Source organism: Lynx canadensis, chromosome C2, assembly GCF_007474595.2.
Source record: "Lynx canadensis isolate LIC74 chromosome C2, mLynCan4.pri.v2, whole genome shotgun sequence".
NCBI classification, from domain to species: Eukaryota; Metazoa; Chordata; class Mammalia; order Carnivora; family Felidae; genus Lynx; species Lynx canadensis.
In genome coordinates this window covers 7,578,219-7,590,241 of record NC_044311.2, presented here as the reverse complement: position 1 = coordinate 7,590,241, position 12,023 = coordinate 7,578,219, and the positions used below count along the sequence as shown (strand labels likewise).

Below are 12,023 nucleotides of genomic sequence, written 5' to 3'. Positions count from 1 at the left end.
TTGAGCAGGGGCAGATTGGGAGCAGGGTGCCCTGTGGTGCCTACCGTGGACGGTGAGGATACCAGAGGAAGCCCAGTACTACTCACGCTTACAAACCCCTACTGCCTTTTGGGAGGGACATGGGTAGAGCATCTGGAGAGGGCAAGTCTGAGTTCTAGTGTGTGGTCCCCAACGTGACCCCTTGTTTAATAAATTAATAAAGAACCCAGAACTAGACTGCCAGATCAGTCTTCCCCAGTTGCTAAATTCCTGTTAATCATGAAATTATTTTATACAAAACATTAAATAAGGATGCTTAATATGGTTCAGGAAATAAGACTTTATCAAAGTGCAACTGTGAACAAGAAGCTACAAAAATTACATTTATTTGAAAAAGTTAATGGAAACTCAGTGGACATACTAAAAAACAGACTAGACACAGCAGAGAAGATAAGTGGTAAATTGGAAGAGAGAGCTGAAATAATAACCCAAAGTGCAGCCAGAAGAAAAGAAGTAAAATAAGAAAGGAGTTTAGGGGCGCCTGGGTGGCTCAGTCGGTTGAGCGTCCGACTTCAGCTCAGGTCACGATCTCACGGTTCGTGAGTTCGAGCCCCGCGTCAGGCTCTGGGCTGATGGCTCGGAGCCTGGAGCCTGCTTCTGATTCTGTGTCTCCCTCTCTCTCTGCCCCTCCCCCATTTATGCTCTGTCTCTCTCTGTCTCAAAAATAAATAAACATTAAAAAAAAAAATTAAAAAAAAAAAAAGAAAGGAGTTTAAAGGACCCAGATGATATAGGAAGAAGGTTCTGATCAAAGTTTCAGGAGAAGATAATAGAAAATGGGGAAGAGAAGCATTCAAAGAAAAAAATGGCTGAGAATTTTCCAGAACACTGATTAGACAGCAATCCTTACATTTAAGAAGTCCAGTGATTCTTGAGTATGACAATTAAAAAGAAGCCCATTACTATATATGTTATAGTGAAACTCAGAACAACAAATACACTAATAAGGAATTAAAACCAGCCAGGAAGAAAAGATTACTACAAAAGAACAATAAGCATATTATTAGCTGAATTCTTGGAATGAAACAATAGAAGCTAGAAGACAGTGGAATAATATCGTCAACACATCACATACTATGTGAAAAAAATAATAATAAAGTGTTAAAATCTGACTAAAACACCAGACAGCACTCACAAATAAATTGGGGAGGGAGGTGATCAGAGTTAAGTATAAAGTCCTTGAATTGCTCAGGAAGACAGAAATGACTCTGACTCAGTTTGAATTTTGTTAAGGTAAACACGTATGCTAAAATTACCATATCATAAACACTAGAAAACAGAAATAGAGCATAAAGTTTTGAATAAGTGAGGGGGGAAAGTGTAATGTGGGGTAGAACAGAGAATCTAAATTATACTGAAAGCAACTAGATAGAGTAACTAAGTATATAAAAGGTGGGACAAAGTACAACAGTAAAATAGAACCAAATATATTAATGGTAGTACTGAAAATGAATGTATCTTTCACATTAAAACATACAGGTTAAAAAAAGCAACTTTATGCTCTTTAAAACAGCTTCACAAGTGAAATAAAAATATACATAACTGTTGGCAGTGAAAATATAAGAAAATGATAAAACAGGCAAATACTAAGCAAAAGAAAATTGGCATAGCTCTATTAGAACAGACTTAAAACCAAGGGGCATTACTGGACATTAACAGGGTTATTTCATAATGATATAGGTTCAGTTGACCAGGAAAAAAAGTAAACTAGAATGCACCTAATAACATATTGCTTCAAAATATACAAAGCAAAAACTGAAAGCAGCCCAATATGAAATTGACAAATTCATTTCTATATATAATCTCCCTCAATAACTGATTAATTAAGCTGCAAAAAAATGAGTAAGGAAGAGGGAAGATTTGAATAACACAATTAACTGGCTTAAGCTAATGAACATATATTGACTACTGTAACCAGTTACTTTATTTTCACGAAAACATGGGATCATCTGTGAAAACTATGTACTAGGCCATAACACAAAATTGCCACAAATTTCAAGGAAATGGACTCAAGTAGACCACATTCTCTTATCAAAATGTATTAAAATAGAAAAAATAGGCTAAAAGGTTCTGGAAATTTAAAAAACAAAATAAAAGCATACAAAGAACTCATAAGTCAAAGAAGAAATCCTAGTGAAAATGCGAAAAACTTACATGTGAACAGTAAAAACGCTACAAATCAAAACTGTGGAATACAAATATCGCTAAAGCAACACTTGAGGCAAATTGATTGGGCTCATGCATGTGTATGTAAGAAGAAAGGCTGGAAGTTAATGAGTTAAATCTTGTAAAGGTAAGAGATTATAAAAAGAATAAAGTCAAAGAAAGTAGAAGGAAGGAAATAATAAGGATGAGAACAGAGATTAATAAAATAAAAAAATAATGACACAATAGAGAAAAGAAAGCCAAATTTGGTTCTTTGGAAAATCTGGGGGAAAAAAACTGTAACTCTAGTGATATTGATCAAGAGAAAAAGGAGGACAGCATTAAGCTGTGGGGGTAGAAAGTGGTGGCCAACTCTATAGGCTTTCTTATCCCACTGTGACCTAGAAGGAAGTTGGTTTTGTGCCCATCCAAAAGCCCCAGCCGTCCTGAGAAGTGGTCTTGACTGAACAAGCACAGCACATCTGCCCGTCTCCGAAGCACTCCCACTAGATCTCACTTCTTTGGGAAGCCCTTCCTCTTAGGGGAAGCAATTTTAACCATCTCCCTGATTAGCCAAAAATGGTCCTGGGCTCTTTTTGTTTCTCATTCTCTTAACCGGTTCTGGATCGTTTAAAGAAGAGAAGGGGAAGATAACAGCACTGTATTGGCACCCACCACCACCAGCAGTCTGAAGGGAAGGAAACTGAGGCAGAAAGTGAGGGTGACCACAGTGGGAAGGGAAGCATCAGGTACCTGGAAGCTGAGGGGGAGAGATTCGAGACTGGGAGCCCAAAGGGACAGTTAGGGGATTTCCGAAGCATTCAGGCACCAGACTGCAAGATCTGCCGTCCTGGGAGAGGCACCTGACATTTACTGGACTGCAAAGCCGAAAAACCAACTCGCAGATTTCTAAAAGACTAAACAAAGATTCAATTAAAACAGCATTTTTTCTTTTTCTTCTAATTAGCCATAAAAGAGACTAATCTTGACTCTGCTGGTTACATGTCATTCTAGTAAATCCCTAATGATCAATAAATTGCTTTTCAAAAAAAGGCAAAACACCCAAACCACATTTATATAACACAAACACAAAACAGCACCTTCCATATTTTCTGAGTCTGGAGCTACACAGATAAAGTGAAATGACGCTTGAGACAATGGTTTTCAAGAGGAGGTTAGGAAGATGTTTGGGGCGAGAAGCACTGCTTATCCAGACTGTGAATCTTCAGAGAAAACAATGTAAAGAGATGGGTAATTTTCCTTTTCTGCAGTGATTATAGATAGTACATCCAAGCCTAGAAAATGACCCTGCACGCTTTGAGGTAGTTCTATTTCATACCACAAAGAAAGAACCGTATAGAATGACATGGTTATCTGAGTCACGAGTCAGTGTCAGAAGATGATTTGGGGACTCTGGCAAATAGCCACAACAGATCCTGGGGCCACGGGCGGGCACCTCCGTCCTCCAGGCACCCGCCCTTCCTTGCACATCTTGCGTTCTTTTCTCAAGTGTCTGCTCAGTGAGATTAAATTGTCAGCCCACAGAATGGATTTGTGCATCCCAGCTGCAGATCGCGTGTCTGTCGTATCTGTGGCATTACGCTGTAAATCACAGCCACAAAAGAACTTTCTACAGAGTGTTTTTCTTTCCCCAGCTGATGATATATAAATATATACAAAAAAAAAAAAAAACGAGCTCATAATTACTGACAGAAGAAAATGGGGGAATATAACACATGGTCGAACACCAAACCAGAAGCAGTTTTCAGACAGCATTTACGCAGTTTCATTAGGCTCTTTTTAGGTCCCTTCCACAAATGCAGACTTGATTCTCAGAGTACATTTGAATGGGGTCAGGTTTCTTTCAGTAAAGTTTCCAGCCTGTTTCCAACCAAGTTACTCATCCAGCTTTTTCCCCACTAAACTTCTAGCAGTTTCATGCTGTTCTGGTCTTACTTCTATGTACTTCTATGTAATCTTTTCTATGATGCAAGTTTCTAAATGAAAAGGTCAAAAACCTCTGAGTCTTGCTAAATGAACTTTAGGATAGTTACGTACACACAAACATACATACCTATTATGTTTTCTTTCAACGCCTTTGTTCTCCCTTCTCTAATAGTATCGTTTCCTTTATGGGACAGACACTATCCATACACAATGCCACGGAAGTTTAACTGAGTATGGCCGCTTTGGAGAGCAAATTGGCAACAGGTCATCAAGCTGTAAAACTGCATATAATATGATCCTGCAATCCCACTTCTGGGCACAGATCCTCCAGAATTTCTTTTTCATGCACATAAATACATTTCCAGGATGTTTTTGCATGTATATACGTAATAGCCAAAAAATACAGAGATAATCTAAAGTCCATCACGGAGGAACAGCTTTTTGAAATATGGTATTTTCATATGACAGAATATTTAACATTAAAAATATGAACATGATTTGTATAAAACAATCTGTTCTCTCTCAAAAAAAAAAAAGCAGAGTGATAATGCAAGTTTCTTTTACAGAAAGTAAAAGAGAAACAACCCTCATGGAAAATTCTATAGTGAAGTCAGCTTTGAAGAACCAATAAACATGAAGATATGTTCTGTCTTACTAGAAAAGAAAAGCTAAACGAATAAACAAAACAACCCAGGATTCTGGCTTTTTTCCTTTGCCCGTGAAACTGGAAATGATGATGAATAATTGTATTTATCGCTGGCAAGTCATGGGGATCTGTCACACTCATATACGACTAATAGCAAAATCAATTTATAAACTTCCTGGGGGGTTAATTGGCAATGTGTACCAAAAATGTAAGGAGGGGCACCTGGGTGGCGCAGTCGGTTAAGCGTCCGACTTCAGCCAGGTCACGATCTCGCGGTCCGGGAGTTCGAGCCCCGCGTCAGGCTCTGGGCTGATGGCTCAGAGCCTGGAGCCTGTTTCCGATTCTGTGTCTCCCTCTCTCTCTGCCCCTCCCCTGTTCATGCTCTGTCTCTCTCTGTCCCAAAAATAAATAAAAACGTTGAAAAAAAATTTAAAAAAAAAAAACAATAAAAAGTATAAAGTGCTTCAGGTTTTAACAAAAAGAGGGATTTGTTAAATAAATTATGGTACATAAATGAAATGAATTATTACGAGGATACAAATGTCACAGAAGAATAGTCATTGACTTTAACATTGCTCGTATGTTGTTGAATTTAAAAAATGATCCTATATGTGTTTGAAAAATCATATTCAAATGGTCCTTATTATTCAAGATATCTGGTGCCAGAGAAGAGTCACATAAAGTGAATCCATTTAAAATGGAGACCAAATTATGGGAAATTAAAAGTTTTGATTAGCACAATATATATTTGAAGAAAAAGAAACACAAAAATATAGTTTATTTGGTATTTTACCAAATTTCCGTAATAATATTTTTCATTAAAATGGATCTTTAGGAAAGATCCTAAAATTCATGTCGAAGCCTAGGGGGTCAAGAATAACCGAGACAGGGGCGCCTGGGTGGCGCAGTCGGTTAAGCGTCTGACTTCAGCCAGGTCACGATCTCGCGGTCCGTGAGTTCGAGCCCCGCGTGGGGCTCTGGGCTGATGGCTCGGAGCCTGGAGCCTGTTTCCGATTCTGTGTCTCCCTCTCTCTCTGCCCCTCCCCCGTTCATGCTCTGTCTCTCTCTGTCCCAAAAATAAATAAACGTTGAAAAAAAAAAAAAAAAGAATAACCGAGACCATTTTGAAGAAAAAAGCTAAGAAGAAAAGATTATACAGCCTTAATAATTCAATAAAATGGTATTAGCTGAGGAATCATAAGAGATTACTAAAGCAGAGTTTAGAAACAGATCCAAAAATGTAACAAAACTGGCATATTATGGAGACTGCAATAAAATAAGTGAGAAAATAGGAAACTATTCAATAAATGATAATGGGAGAAGTGGTTTTGAGTATGGAAAACAATTAGATCCCTGCCTCACACAATACAGAAATACAAATTTCAGAGGAGTTTTAAGATCTGAACGTTTTCTCCAGTAAAATATGGCAATGCCTAGAAAAGAAACTTTGAAAACCAAAATGTATTTTTTAACAATCTCTAAGTGAGGGGCACCTGGCTGGTAGAGCATGTGACTCTTGATCTCAGCGGTGTGAGTTCAAGCCCCACACTGGGTGGAGAGATTGCCCAAAAAATCTTTAAAGAAAAAAAAAGACTCTCAGGGAAATCTAAAGTAAAAGTGAAATGCAAAGTGAAATATATTCTATGCTTATCAGATGAACCAAAATCGAAACATCTGATGCACAAAGATATGGGGACACAAGGCACTCCAACACGGTGCTAGTAGGAATGTAATGTGGGCCAACTACTACGGAGGGCAATTTGCAAAACCTGTAACAGACAGATGTTGAGGCAGGCATATCCTACTACCCAGTTATTCAACTTCTGGGGATATATATCCTAGAGACACTTACACATTTCTACAAGACCTTATCAAGGATAGTCCCTGCAATATTTCTCATAATAGCAAACAGTAAAAATATCTTTTTGTCCATCAATGAGGTATTAATGATACCAAACAAGGAAATATTATGTTAAAATGCATCAACTAAACTTTCAGTTATCAACAAATGCTATCAACATATGTTTTTAAAACAATGTTAGGTGAAAAACAGCAAATTACAAAAACAAATTAACAGACCTTCATTTACATAAATTTTTAAAAAGTTTATTTATTTATTTTGAGAGAGAGAGAGCACACATGCAAGCAGGGGAGGGGCAGAGAGAGAGAGGGAGAGAGAGAATCCCAAACAGGCTCCACACTGGCAGTGCAGAGTCCGACGCTGGGGCTCAGTCTCACAGATCGCAAGATTATGACCTGAGTCGAAATCAAGAGTCGGCTGCTTATCCAACTGAGCCACCCAGGCGCCCCTAAAATTTTAAACATAAAGTAAGACTACACATTCTGATGAGCACACACTCAGTCCCAATGTTGCAGGCTGCATGGACTCAACCCCATATATATCCATATATCCATATATATATATATATAATATTATATATATTATATTATATAATATATATATAATACACAGATATATGTGTGTGTGTATATGTGTATATATATATATATATATATATATATATATATATATACAAAATACAGGGATATATATGTATACATGGTCCAGCACATGGTCAATATGCAATACTCTTAGCATGGTGGCCATCATGAATACAGTCTTCTAGGCAGCATCTAGGCAGCATCTTGATCACACAGACAGTGAAGGGAAAAGGCACTAGAATGGTCTGCTTAGCCCTCTCCACAGCTGGATACAAAAGCCCACACCCTGTGGTCTCCCCTTGTGACTTGGCCCGCACCTCTGTGTGGAACACAGAGGGCATTTCAGAGGGCAGCAGTCTGACTACACCTATACCTATTTATTCTTCCGAGTTCACCATGGACAGTGCGGTGTGACTATAGTTACCTGGCTCAGGAAAGAGAACTCCTTCTCTCATACCTTTGGGGGAATTCTGGGGTGAAATGAGTCCAAAATAATCACAACACACCTGAGCTAGCTTCTCAGTCAACCCTCTTGAAAGTCCCAAGGACATACCACAGTTCCATACTACCAAAGAGAGGGCCATAATGTCCCAACTCCGCCTTCTCCAACACACAAGCCACCCTCCTAAAAAGCTGGGATAAGGTTCGATCCGTGGATTTAGGGTAGCAGGCGCCAGAGGGGAGGCCTGCCTGCCAAACACTTTGGAAATCATTTCCGGAGATACTGAACTGTTGGATTTTATTCCTGGGATTCCTTACTGGGGGCTTGGGAAAGAAGGCTCCGTAGTGCCGTTCTCCAGCCAAGGTGGCGCCACCATGTGGTAACAGCACAAACAGCTTATAAATCACTCAGCCTTGAAGTTCTGTGGTCCTCTACCGATTTTTAATATTGAGAAATTCACAATATTCCCATTTTTGTGTTTCAAATGAGAATTAATTCATATGTTTTTTCATTTATATTTTCTCATGATACTATTTCAGGTCTGCTTTATTCAAATACACTCTATGAACAACCTGGCTTCAATTTCTCAATGTCGGTGCTGTTGCATCTGCGGTCTGGCTTCTTACACCACCCAAGAACCAGCTGGGGGGCGAGGAAGAGACAACCAGTTTAGATTCCACCCAGAACTTAAGCCCAAATCCTCCCTACCAGCCTTCTGGACTGGTTAATGTGCAACTACCTTTGGTTAGCATCCGTTAAAAGAAGAAGTAGAAAATCACCAAGCAGCTTCATTTTACCTTTGACACTAAACTGGTAAAACAAATAATAATGAAAATAAAAATCAAGCTCACCTGAAAAAACTAAGCAGGATGATGGTTACCCTTGAGGGATAAGATCTACAGAGGACATGGGGAGACGAGGAATATTCTAGGTCTTAATCTGGGCAGGTGCAGGTGTGTCCAGCTTGTGAAAATCCACTGAGAGTACAGTTCAGCTCTGTGCTATTTTCTGTTATTGTGTCATAGCTTAATACAACGTTAAAATAAAGTCACCAAGTTCAGACCCGTCGTCCCTCTTTTAACATGCCTTTGAAACAAAAGACTGCATCAACAGTAATAACCCAAAACAGGGGATGCCCATTTCTCTCTGAGGTATTCCAGTCTGCCCCAACTGATTTCTCTAAAGACCAAGGCCACAGAGGAGCTCTCCTTCTATCCTTCTGGACAGGAAGGAAGGAGACAGGACACCAGCCATACCACTGTTGACACTGCTGAGCCTGGCTAGCCCTTCACTTTTCCCCAAATGAGCAGACGCTGGAGCAAACAACTGCCCCTCCCCCGCCACAGGAAACCTAGGCCACAAAGAGATACACACATCTCCGCAGAGATACACTTCACCTTCACAGAGACAACACCCCCACACACAGATACAGTGCTTCGCCACCACCACAGACAGCCCCCAGCCCGGCAGAGACAGCCAACTCCCTGCCCACAAAGACCACAGGTGGGGCAGGGGGTAATGAGGAGAGATGTAGCTGCCCATGGCCAAGTGAGAGACATCAACTGGAAGATGAAAAGTAGTATTTTCAAAGTCCGGGCAGAGTAAATTTCTCTAGAAACAAAGATTTTTACATCTGTGCCTAGGGTCTCAGAGACTGCTGTAAAAAATTCTTGAAATCACCTCCACTTCCACCCACAGCTCAGATCGTCTGGAACCATCTGCCTTCTACGTTCACCTCCACCATGTCCCCTGAACCCTTACCGCCCTGGGAAGACTGAAACACAAGGATTATTCTGCTTTATAGATTTTAAATATTGAGGCTCGGGGGCGCCTGGCTGGCTCAGTCTACAGAGTATGCGACTCTTGATCTTGGGGTCATGAGTTCAAGTCCCACATTGGGCACAGAGCTTGCTTTAAAAAGAAAAAAAAAAAAAAAAGCTGAGGCTCAAAGATGTTTGTCAGGCATCACAAAACTATCCAAGTAGCCATGTGATCGCTGAGTAAGGGCGGGGTAGGCTGAGTTGGAGGGACAGAGAAACAATGTCAAAAGAGGAGGGGTAAGTCTCTCCCGAGCCCAAAGCTCTGAGAACCGCCCACAACCCACTGGAACTGCCTCAAAGGGTCTGGAATAAACGACAGACATCCGGCAACAGTTACACATTCTGGGACTGGACTCCACCCTCCCCAGGGAAAGTGTGCAACAAGCCCAGATCAAGGGGCAGGGAGTAGGGAGGGCAGGAATGAAGCCAGACTCCAGGCATTTTCCTAGAGCAGATGGGAGCCAGGGTTGGCTAAACCAACAGCAGAGCGAACCCGCTTCTCTTACGAAGTCCCTGGACCCAAACTGACATGTCCAGTTCGTCTCTCCCATACTTATCTTGGGGACAGAGCTTGTCTGGGAAACGGAAACGGAGCAGGACTGCTCTAAGAGCAGGCACCTAGAAAATGCCCCTACCCCGCCGAGACGTTAGCAAATTAAATGACTGGGATTGGAGGGGATGCTGCAAATGTCTCGGGTCAGGGATTTCCGCCGCGGAAGCGCTCGGCACCGCGCTCACCCCAAAGGTCCCCCACGGACGCCCCCAAACCTCTGTAGGGTCCCTTGGGACCGGCTCCCGACGTCTGCAAATCCCGCGGACTTGGAGGGAAGGAAGTAAGAGGAAGAGAGCGGGATGAAGCCGAAGTGACCACCCACCCGCCACAGCGCGCCCCTCCCCGGGCAGTCCGCGGACCCGGCCGGAAGCGATCGACTAGGGTTCTCACTCCGCGCACGGGCCATGACCTTGAGTGAGTCTCTGATTAGCCCCATTTTACGGAAACTGAGAGTCCGAGAGAGGCAAGTCCGCCGCGCCGGCTGCTACCGGGCGCTTACCCGGTGGTTCCAGGCGCCCGGCGGATGCACCTGCAGCGTAGTAGGTGCGCGGCGAACCGCAGCCCGGGAGCTACGTGGCCAGCGGGGAACGGCGAACGCGAGGGAAACGCAGGGACGAGCTCCGGCCGCGGCCAAGGGGGGAAAGGGGCGGTTGCGACTCTGCGACGAACCTCGAGCAAGTTCAACGCCCCCGCCCCCCGCAAGCCCGTCCGCAGAGGCAGGCTGGCCGAGCCCGGGGACCCTCCTGGTTCAGGACTCGCGCGGGCGTGGGGGAGCGTGAGAGGCACCTCCACACACCCACCCCCGAAGTTGCGGCAACGCAAGGGGGACAGTGGCGCAAAGCCGCCGGAGGGGAGGAGACGGTACTCACGCGGGGTGGCCAGGCTGGAGCAGGTCCCTGGCCAGGGTCACCGATGGCGGCCGCGCTCAGGCCACCGCGCCTCAGGACGCCCGGGGCACCTGCCGCAGCGCGGCGCGTGGATGAGGGAGCTGCGAGCGGCGAGGCAGGGGCGCGCGGGTCGCTCGGCGCGCCGGATCTGAGCTGCAGCGCCGCGGGGGCTCGGCCGCCAGAACCGCAGCCGCAGCGGGAGCCCGGGAGCGGGCAGGAGGCGGGAGCGCGGCGGTGGCAGCGGCCGCGAGGGAGGCGCCCGCGCCGCAGGCAGCCGGGGCCAGCCTGGCCGCAGCCGCCGCCGACACCTGCTGGCCCGGCCGGCGGCCAATCAGAGGCGCCCGGGGCGGGGGCGCGTGCGGAGGCGGGGCGGGGGGGGCGCAGCGGGGCGCCCGGCCGGAGGGGCGGCGCGCGCTCGCGCCTGCGCCGGGGCACGGGGTGCCCGCCGGGCCGGTTCCTCGGAAGCTCCCCGGGCGCGCGGGCGGCACGCGCCGGGAGGGGCGGGGCGCATGGGGAGGAGGCGGGGCTGGGGCTGCGCGCGCCCGGGGCGGGGACCCGCGCCCCTTCTCGGGCTCTTCCTGGCGGCGCAGTGCAGTGCTGGGGCCACGGCCCGGGAGCCCCTAGGTGAGACTTCAGGTCGCTATCAGCCTTGGAGGAAGGTGTTTCCTGTCCCCTGCCCCTGAGCCCCGGGGGCCCGGACCCCCCCAGACCGCGGAGTGACGCGTCACCCGAATCCGGGGTGGGCCTGGCTCTCCCAGCGCTGCCGCTCGCCCTCCGGAGTGTGGGCGCCCTCTCTCCCGAGCCTCACCAGGGCCGGCGTGGCGCTTCTCCAAACACAGCTCTTCCTCTCTTCACGGCCCCTGGGTATTTAAAGTCACCGTGGTGACCCATTCCCTGAGCTGGGTTCCTTTCATTCTCCCGGGAATGTACTGTGTAGCGACGCCCAGTCGTTCAACACGCCCCGACTGGGTTCGCACCCGGCTCAGGGTCCGCCCCGGGCTACTGCGCGCGCAAACCTCCCAAGACCCCTTCGCCCTCGCACCGCCGGGTTAGTGAGCCCGCGCTGCCAGAAGGATGCCCGAGGCTGGCCGCAAGTGACGGA

The 12,023-nt window shown here is 45.6% G+C and overlaps 1 protein-coding gene across 3 annotated transcripts in view; it reads right to left on the bottom strand.

The window, feature by feature from the left end:
• Positions 1–10,973, bottom strand: part of LOC115523343 (myosin VIIA and Rab interacting protein) — a 373,872-nt gene extending 362,899 nt beyond the window's left edge. For all 3 annotated transcript variants that reach the window (XM_030329285.1, XM_030329288.1, XM_030329290.1), the window contains exon 1: positions 10,904–10,973. The gene's annotated coding sequence lies outside the window, so the exon portion shown is untranslated. The remainder of the gene's footprint in view (positions 1–10,903) is intronic.
• Between the last annotated feature and the right edge of the window lie 1,050 nt (positions 10,974–12,023).